Genomic DNA, 8,208 nt, shown 5'->3' with positions numbered 1-8,208 from the left:
AAATTTATGAGGACAACATATGTCTTAGGGTTATGAAAGGATTAAATATAGTATCTACATCGAAGTGTCATAGTGTTGAACTACTAATTGAAAGTTTAGTGGTTGGCATCCACCAGCAATCTGTGGAATCTAAAAAGGCTGACTGTCTCCTATAAAAATGTATAGCCTCAGAAAGCTAGTGGAGTATCACCTTGGGTTGGAATTGACTTGATGGCCATAGGTTTGCTTTTTATTTTTCCCTTGGGAAATAGCTTCATTTACCAAACAAATCTAAAATAAGAACATGAAATTACAAGCTCCTGGAAATCATGGGAGCTGCCTCAGAGACCCCGTATGTGATACCAGCACCCAGGCAGAGGGCCTGAAGCAGAGCTGGTGCGTGAGAGGGACCTAAAACTTGAACTTCTTGTATCTCTTGCTGCCCCCTTGGTGGTCCTGGGGCTGACCTTCCTGCTTCCTTTTGCTTTTTCTTGGCAGTGTGAACAATGTTGCTGAAGTCTTTCTCCGTTTGTGCCTGCTGTTCCCATATGTGCTCCTTGTACTTCGAAGTCATGGCTATGGTGTCCAACTCCAACTCTTCGGGTGCCATGGCTACTTCTACACCTTGCAGCTCAGGGGCTGGGCCTTTCCAGCTCATAACATGTCATAGAGGTGGGTGGATCCTATCATGACTTTTCCAACAGTGGCAGCCCAGTGAACAGCTGAGGTGTCTCACTCTGTCCACGGCCTCCTCAATCTTCTTCTTCCTCAGCTTGATGAGTTCAGGAGTCTCCATGCCTGCTCTCACTGATGAGAACTCTCCAGGAGTGATGATGCCCCTGTCTGCAGAAGTAATAAAGCCTGTCTCATCTGGCTTGTCTTTAGCACTCTCCTCCTTTTCCTTTTCTTCTGAAAACTCTTCATCAGATGGTTCCAGTTCACCCCAAGGGGTTCAAGCAATCTCTTCTTCAGTTTTGGTCTGAATTTTAGCAGCATTGTCTCCAAACACTTCCCCATAGAGTGGTTTCCCAGTCTTGTTCACTAGGGGCTTGCCCCAGCCGCCAGCATGATACCCAAAAGAGCAGTCCTCTCAAGGACGGGCAAGTTCAGCCCTGGGATTTTCAGGTTGGGATATGACAAGGGTGGCCTATATCACTGTGTGGTAATCAGCTTTGGGAGAGGGACCCTGTGGGCATTTGGTCCTACTGGCATCCCCAAGGAGATCCCTAGCTCATCAGGCAAATCTCCTGGCTTTTTCTCCATCAGCCATGTGTCAAATTCCATCCTCTCATAGTCATACAAGTCCCTGCGGATGGTCATCTTTGGCTTGGCCAATGGCAGTAGGTTTTATAAACATAGTTTTCTACCATATTATGTATATAATTCCTATATGTTGCTTATCACACATGTAGGATTCAGGAATTTCAGAGGAGAAAAAAAGAGATAATCAAAGTGAAAGATAAATGAAACAGTAGTAAGTGGTGGAACAATATTCCAACTTAATTTCTTTTCAAAGGTCACATTCTTTACGTTCTTTCCACTTGACCATGCTACCTGTATATGCAGGAGCAGCTGTGCTGGCAGTCTGAAGGTGTGTGTTTCAAATCTACCAGCTGCTTCACAGGAAAAAGATGGGCAATCTCTTCTCAGTGCAATTTACTGCCTCTGAAAACCTGCAGAAAGGTCAGCAATGGGTCAGTTCCAGCTGATGGTATGTAACAACAACAAGCTTGCAATTATATTATGGTGTTATTACAACTGTCCCTGGTGGGTGCAAGTGATTGCTTGTCTACTAAATGAAAGTTTTTGAGTTCAAGTCCACCCAGAGGTACCTTGGTCTTCCAAGTACTGACGACTTCTGAAAAAGCAGCCACTGACAGCCCCACGGAGAACAGTTTTACTCTGGGGTTGACTTGACGGTAACAAGTATTGATAATTACTACAACTAAGTAATAAGGAAAGATGGATAAGATAACAGTATAAACTGTCACCAGGCAGATGCTGTTGTTGGTAGGTGTTGTTGAATTGGCTTTGACTAGTAAGTGACCTTGTATTCAATAGACTGAAACTTGCCTGATCCTGCGCCATCCTCGCAATCTCCATTGTGCCCACTATTGCAATTAGTGTAATTCCATCTTGTTGAGGGTCTTCCTCTTTTTGCAGAGGCAAATACCAAATTTAGAGGAAGATTAAATATTGATGGGCCTTGAAACACTGAATTTTTTCTATGACAGGAAGAGACTTGAAGTGTGTCTTGAATAGGATTTATTGGTTGAAGAAGGAAAAAAGGGAATTGGTATGAAACAAGGTATAATGGTATGGGTATTGATGACTCTAGCAGTGTGTCAGGGGTTGATGACAACACCAATGTAAGGACAGTGTGTCAGGGTTTGATGACTGCATTAGTGTAAGGACCACACAGTGTAAGGACCACAGCAGTGTAGGACCAGTGTGTCGGGGATTGATGACCATAGCAGTGTAAGGAGCAGTGTGTCAGGAGTTGATGACCACAGCAGTATAGCACCAACGTGTTTGTTTATGCTGTGGAGGTGTGAAGAAGAAAATTAGAAAATGAAATGGGACCAGGTTGTTAGAGATCTCAAATTCCATTTGAAGGAAGCTTCTGGTAAGCAGTGAAGAGTCCCTGAAGGTTTTGGAATGGTGGTTAAATATGAATGGAACAGGAGCATAGGATACAGAATTCAATCACCTTTCTCCTCAGATAAAGAAATTGAACCAGGGAGGCGAAATGAGCTACTGAAAGTAACATAACCAGGGGCCCTTGATTCCTTACTTCCTGTCCAGAATGAGCTCATTTCCTGCCTTGCCTTGTATGGTAGCCACTAGCCACATGTAGCCATTTAAATATAATATTAAAATATAATGAATAATGCATTTCCTCCGCTATCTACCGACACACATCTCACAGTTTCAATAGCAATGGAGTGTGGCCATCATTGTAGAGGTAGACCATTTCACCATTGCACAAAGTTATGTGGGCATGGATACTTCTGCCTTCATGGAATTAAAAGACATTGTTTGCTTCCAAGATACAGGGACGCCATTTCTTCTCAGTGCTCAGCATTGCTTGCTGCATGAGACAACCATTCCCATGTGACTTCCTTGTCCCCACAAGGTTGGTTCCACCCGTCTAAGGCCTTTTCATGGTCTTATTCCCCTTTGCTCCTGTTTGGTGCCCTGGGTAATGGTTTTCTGCCCCTGCCAGAAATAGAAAAGGCTTACAGCCAGGAGGAAGTGGTTCTGGGCTAATAGAATGGCACCACTTTGACCTGGAATGTCCTGTGTCCGGGCTGGAGACCAATGCAGGAAGCAGGGCAAAGTGAGGAAGGAGCCCAGGGAGTAGGCAAAATACTGGCCTTTTTGGAACTTTTGCAATCCAACTAAGACAACCCTGGAGAGCTGTGCATGCCCTGGGGCTAATCCGTCGACAGAAGCCATGTGGAACGCTTGTCTCTGCATTCCTACAAACATTTGTGCCCATAATGGCAGCCTTTCAAGAATTTAGAATATTGTGTGTGGGAAATCCAGCATCTCATGCTTATCTAGCTGTGTCAAGTTATTTATTTGTCGTATTCTTTTTGCTCAGCAGGTGGCATTTTTACTCAGTGATTTTATTCATCGCTGCGTGTGTTTATCTACTATGACATATTAATCATGCAAATGAGGAGATTATTAATGAAGGAAAAATTAATTTTGCAACCGCTTCTGGGCTGGCGGTGACAGCTCTGTTAATGCATTCTCAGCTCGATTGCTGTCGGTGACTTTATGCAGTGTTGCTGTGAATTGAAACATTAACATTCAGGGAAAAGGTTAGAGAGAAGAGCACATGACCTATTTTCCTGTTTTCCTCTTCAGGGTCGGTGTGGAAAGCGCTTATTTATTGGAGAGCAAATATTTTGGAGAGAGTGTTTCGAAATCCTCTCCTCTCGCTGTTAATGGTTTGTAGTATGAGGGCACATACTGCATCCTCCTCGGTCCTCCAGTGAAATACAAACTTAAGCGCCGTCTGATCCACGTGGGTTTGCCAGGGAGGACGTGGAAATTTCAGTTTCCTATTTTCCAAATGCAATGTGCAGGGCAGCAGAGAGTAACTCATGCTCCCTTTGCCAGGGCTCGTGCATCCCGTGACCACTCCTGAAATAGGAGCCGAGCTGCAGCAAGATTTCCCAGCTGTAGGTATTCGTCCTCAGGATATACGACACCAGCAGATAATTTAGAAATGTGCCCAGGCCCCCTTTTCCTCACTGCCCTTTTGTCAACCCGGACTCCTCCTAAGAGCATGCGCTGAAAGGTGATCCGCTTCCTCTTATCTGCTGCCTTTGTGTAATTGGATCTTTTGCCTAGTGAATGCCTTTCAGACTCCGGATGATTTTGGGTCTGGCACTCGGTGCAGAACTGGAGCACCGTCTCAGAAGGGTTGTGCAGTTCTGAAACAGTTGCTGAGTCACGTCCCTTTTCATCATGAGGCTTGGCTGTACCCTGTCGTTCCCAGTGGACGGACAGCACTGTCCGCGCAGCTGTGGTGGGGAGCAGGGCGCAGCGCACCGGGCCGCTTGGGACTCTGGTGGGTGTTCACTCGCCATGAGCTGTAGACAGTGTGGGCTTAGGCTTTGCGGTTCTCTGGGCCTGCTTGAAGGAGAGCAACTCATCTCCACTTCACCCTTCACTCGAAAGGTGGGAAGAAGTGAGTGAGGCTGTTAGAATTTGTCAAGTTACAGACAGCAGTTGGTTTCTGGGCTCCCCCCTTCCATGCTCTTTGTGACTTCTGTTGCTGTCTTTTCTCCTTTTGGTTCAGTCCCTTGGGCCTCTACCTCATGATGGCTTTGTTCCACAGAATTTCACACTTCTCCCTTTCTTGTGACCATCTCTACCCACTTCCCTTCAAAACTTATTATACTGTGCTACTTCCCCTCAGGCATCCAGGGGTAAGGTGACAAAGAGGGACTTTTTGGCAGGCTCTTAGATCATATCACAAATGAGACATGATCATGTAACACAGACATGGAAAAGGCTGGAAAGGCCTACACGATAGCAAAGACTATACTATCAGAAAGAAGCCCCTGGCCTGGGAGGATAAGTGCTCACCGAGTAGACTTTGTGAATTGTGCTTCTAAGTCCTGGGGTCTCTCATGACAACATTTCCTCCTCTTGGAGGAAAATAATGGTCATTAGGGTCCACAGAGACACTAATGGCGGGTTACATAATAGGACTCCACTTTATCTTTGATAACTTAGCAGCAGATACAGAGATAGAGGGCTGAACAAGGGGTGGCTTCTGCAGCTTACATCTCCACAGTAGCATGGTGGTGTTGAGTGCCACTGAATCCACTGTCATTCACAGTGATCCTGAGAACAGCAGATCAGAACCGTGCTCTGTCCTGCACCACCCTCATGACCTCTGATATACTTGAACCCACTTTTTGCTAAAGTCACTGTGTGAATCCATCTTGTTGAGGCTCTTCTTGCCTTCCTTTCTTTTGCTGATCATCTAAAACCTTGCCCAGCATGATGGATGACTTTTCCCAAGCACCGCCCCTTCCTGACAACAAGCTCAAAGTATGGGAGATGGAGTTTCACTGTCCTTGCCTCTAAGGAACACCCTGGTTGCACTTCCTCCAAGACATATTTGTTTGTTCTTTTGTCAGTCCATGGGACATTCTACATCCTTCTCTAACACTATCATGCAAAGATTCAGTTCTCCTGTCATCCTTATTCATTCTCCAACTTTCAGATGTATAGGAAACAAATGAAAGTATCATGGCTTTGATCTAGCCTTTAAAATGATATCCTTGCTCTTTGGCATTTTGGCGAGGCCCTTGATAGCAAAATGTGTTTTTATTTCTTTACTGATGCTACCACTGAGACCTTGAAAAATCATAGCGTATCGTTTAAAGTTTCCCATTGTCCAGCCCTTGATCTGATAGCTTATATCTGGAGCTTCCTTGACTTTTGTGATTCCAAACACATCAGCTGCTCATAGTTTCTTATGTTGTGACCAGTGTCTCATCAGATCAAGGGTTGGACAATGGGAGATAAATGCTGAAGGGACTGGTTAGAAGTGGATGGGTATCCTGGTGGATGGTGGAGCAGGGAAATAAGTGGGTAAAGACATGTGTGCCAAAGGCAGGGACAATACTGATACTAATGGTTAACTCCACAATAAGGGATATATCTTTCACTTTTTCTATAAAATGCTGGTCTGTCTGATACTTCTCTAAATCTGAACATTCAGATTAAGACAGACTAGGAAGAAAGATTGGCCATCCACTTCTGAAACAGCAGGCCTCTGAAAACCCTATGTACAATAGAACACATGTAGAATAACAGAAGGGGCAACTGAGGTTGAGCTTTCAGGTATGGAAATACAAAGGAAGAGTAACAGTTGTAAGCAGATGCTACTGATTGGGACATAGAATGTGGGAACCATGAATGTAGGAAAATTAGATATTGTTAAGGACGAAATGGAACACATAAATATTGATATACTAGGCATTGGTGAGATGAGATGGACTGGAATGGGACATTTTGAGTCGGATGATCGTATATTAATCTGGAGATGAAAAGGTGAGGAAAAATGGAGTTGCTTTCATAGTTAAGAGAGTCATTTCTAGATCCATCTTGAAGTACAATTTTGTGAGTGACAGGATAATATCCATAAGCATACAAGGGAGGACAGTGAATACCACTATCATTCAGATATATGCACCAACACCCAGAGCCAAGGAAGAGGAAATAGAAGATTTTATCAACTTTTACAATCAGAGATCGATCAAACATGCAATCAAGATTCATTGATAAGAACGGGTGACTGGAATGCAAAAGTTGGGAACAGAGAAGAAGATTCAGTAGTTGGAAAACATGGACTTGGAGACAAAAATGGAGCTGGAGAGAGAATGAATTTTGCACAATCAATGACTTATTCATTGCAAATACGTTTTTAAGAGACATAAACACAGTTATATACATGGATTTCACCTGATGGTATGCATAGGAATCAGATTGATTACATCTGTGGAAAGAACCGCTGGAGAAGCTCAATATCAGCTGTGAAAACTAGGCCCAGAGCTGATTGTGGAATAGACCACCAACTACTCATATGCAAGTTCAAGCTGAAGTTGAGGAAAATTAAACCGAATCTACGGGAACCAAAATATGACTTTGAGTCTATCCCACCTGAATTTCAAAACCATCTCAGGAGCAGGTTTGAGGCCTTGAACACGAATGAACGAAGACCAGATGAGTTGTGGGAGTGCAAACGTTCATTGCAAAGACAGAAGACGAAGAGAAGACCAAAATGGATGTCAGAAGAGACTCTGAAAATTGCACAGGAGTGCAGAGAAGCCAAAACACAAGGAAGAATTCAAGATACTAAATAGTTGAATAGAAGATTTCAAAAGGCAGCACGGGATGACAAAGTAAAATATTACAATGAAATGTGCAAGGAGCTGGAGTCAGAAAACCCAAAGGGTCGAACTTGCTCAGCATTTATTAAGCTCAAGGAACTGAAGAACAAATTCAAGCCTTAAGTTGTTATAATCAAGGATGCTTTAGGCAGAGTATTAAATGATCCAGGAGGTATCAAAAGAAGATGGAAAGAATATACTGAGTCATTGTGTTGAAAGGAATTGGCAGACACAAAATAATTTCATGAAACAACATATGAGCAAGAGCCTATAGTGATGAAGGAAGAAGTTCAGGCTGCTTTGAAGAAAATAGCAAAAAATAAGTCCCCAGGAATAGATGGTATACCAATTGAAATATTTCAGCTAATGGATGCTGCCCTGGATGTGCTCACCAAATTGTGCCAAGAAATCTGGAGGACAACCACTTGGCCAACTGACTGGAAGAGATCTATATTTGTTCCCATCCCAAAGAAAGGTGACCCAACAGAGTTAGAAACTATAGAACAATATCATTGATTTCACATGCAAGTAAGTTTCTACTGAAGATTATCCAAAAACGACTGGAATAGCACATCAGCAGAAAACTGCCAGAAGTCCAGGCTGGGTTTAGAAGGGGTCGTGGTACTAGGGATACTGTAGCTAACGTTAGATGGATCTTAGCTGAAATACCAGAGAAATGTCTATCTGTGTTTCATTGACTATGCAAAGGTGTTTGACTGTGTGGATCATAACAAACTGTGACTGACTCTGAGAAGAATGGGAATCCCAGAACACTTGATCGTGCTAATAAGAAACTATACTTGGA

The 8,208-nt window shown here is 43.6% G+C and overlaps 1 pseudogene; it reads right to left on the bottom strand.

Annotated features, from left to right (window-relative positions):
• Nucleotides 1-390: 390 nt before the first annotated feature.
• On the bottom strand, nucleotides 391-2,067 carry LOC102849208 (annotated as a pseudogene).
• Between the last annotated feature and the right edge of the window lie 6,141 nt (nucleotides 2,068-8,208).

This window comes from Elephantulus edwardii, unplaced genomic scaffold (assembly GCF_000299155.1).
Source record: "Elephantulus edwardii isolate Elephantulus edwardi_28Jun2011 unplaced genomic scaffold, EleEdw1.0 scaffold00060, whole genome shotgun sequence".
Classification (NCBI taxonomy): domain Eukaryota; kingdom Metazoa; phylum Chordata; class Mammalia; order Macroscelidea; family Macroscelididae; genus Elephantulus; species Elephantulus edwardii.
The sequence above is the reverse complement of the archived record's forward strand: the minus strand, read 5'-3'. Positions and strand labels throughout refer to the sequence as shown.